Here is a 2130-nt window from a genome sequence, read left to right as displayed (position 1 = left end):
GACTGATTCATTGATTTATTTTTTAAAAATAGGGATTTTTTTCACTTGAATAAAATAGTGTTAATATATTTCCCTCCATTTATGGAATATTTTTTCTATATATTTGTTGGCTGTTGTGTTTCTTCTTTTGAGAAGTGCTGTTTAGTGTTTTTGCCCACTTACTGATTAGGCTACTTGTGGTTTTTTTTTTTTTTTTAGTTTTTTTTTTTAGTTTTTTGTATATTCTGGATATTAATCCCCCTGTCAGGGGAGTGACTGGCAAAGATTTTCTCCCAATTTGTAGGCTCTCTCTTTTGCTCTTGTTTCCTTTGCTGTGCAAAAGTTTTTAAATTTAATGCTGTCCTACTTATTGATTCTTAGTTTTATTTCTTGAGCTTTCAAGGGTCTTCTTAAGGAAGTCAGGGCCTGCATCTATATGATGGAGTGTTGGCTCTATGTTTTATTCTAGAAGTTGAAAATTTTCCAATCTAATTCTAAGTTTTTGATCCACTTTGATTTAACTTCTGTGTAGGGTGAGAGATGAGGATCTAGTTTCATTCTGCTACATACAAATATGCCATTTTCCCAGCACCATTTTTTAGAGAGGCTATCTTTTCTCTAACGTATACTTTTAGCACCTTTGTTAAGTATCAGATGACTGAAAGTATATGGGTTTGCTGTGTGTCTTCTATTCTTTCATTGGTCTTTACGTCTCTTTTGATGCCAACACATGCTGTTTTTGTTACTGTGGCTCCGTGGTGTAGTTTGAAGTCAGGTACAGTGATATCTCCAGCCTCACTCTTCTTGCTCAGGATTGCTTTGGCTATTCTGGGTCTCTTTTTCTCCAAATGAATTTAAGGACTATTTTTTTTCCTAGCTCTATGAAGACTGCATTTGGTATTTTGATGGGAATTGAATTGAATCTGTATAGTGCTTTTGGTAGTAGGGCTATTTTGGCAATATTAATGCTGCCTATCCAAGAACATGGGAGGTCTTTCTTTTTTCTAAGGTCTTCAATTTTTTTTCTTCAGTGTTCTTTGATTTTTACCACAGAGATCTTCCATGCTTGGTTAGATTAATTCTCAAGGGTTTTTGTTTTTTTTCCCCTGAGGTTATTTTGAATGGGATAGTTCTCCGGATTCCATTCTCAGCAGAATCATTGTCAGAGTATAGGGAAGCTATTGATTCATGAATGTTGATCCTGGATCCTATTGCTTTTTGTAGTTCCTCTAGTGTTTTTAACATGAATGGATGATGGATTTTATTAAAGGCTTTTTCTGCATCTATTGAAATGATCTTGTGGTTCTTGTGCTTAATTGTATTTATGTGGTGAATTGCATTATTGACTTGCATATATGTTGAACCAATTTTGTGCTCCTGGGATCGAACAGCTTGATCATTGTGTATTATCTTCTTGATGCGTTTTTGAATGTGGTTTGCTAATATTTTATTTCACATCCATGTTCATCAGGGATACTGTTGTATAGTTTTCTTTCCTTGACTTGTCTTCACAGAGACACCATTTGACCAATAACTCACATACCAAGCTACTTTTTAAAAAATTGGTTCTTAGTTATACATGACAGTAGAATCATTTTGACAAAATTATACAACGTGAAATATATCTTATTCTAATTAGGACTACTTTCACTGGAGGTAGGAAGTCCAGGTGAGAAACCACAGTACCCATTATTAGAGGAATATCAGGAAATTCACACTGAAGATGGCAGGAATAAAAGAGTTGCGTATATCATGCTCTCCTGAACTTGAAGTGCAGCGTGGAGAGATACACCCACCTTTTGCACCAGGGAAAGGGAATTAAGACCAGGCCTGAGACTTCAGAGCTAGTCCCAAGCCAGCCAAGATGAAGCCCAGCACCCGGAAGAGCCCCACAATTCTGCCCTTAGGCCAGGCCCCGAGGACTGAGAATCTAGCCCTATCTTAGCCAGGTGGCCAAGAAATTGCCTCCTCCATCCCTTCTCTAACCTCAGACAGCCCAGCAAGGTGAAAATTAAACTGCTGAGGGGAATGTAGGAAAGTGAGCACAGGGCTTTGTCTTGAAGGTCAGGGCTCAGCTCAACACTGCCAGATCTCCCACCAGGAAGAGCCCTAGGGCCCCTGTGCACAGGCAGTGCTTACAGACTGAGCCTC

Source organism: Marmota flaviventris, chromosome 9 (genome assembly GCF_047511675.1).
Source record: "Marmota flaviventris isolate mMarFla1 chromosome 9, mMarFla1.hap1, whole genome shotgun sequence".
Classification (NCBI taxonomy): Eukaryota; Metazoa; Chordata; class Mammalia; order Rodentia; family Sciuridae; genus Marmota; species Marmota flaviventris.
The sequence above is the reverse complement of the archived record's forward strand: the minus strand, read 5'-3'. Positions refer to the sequence as shown.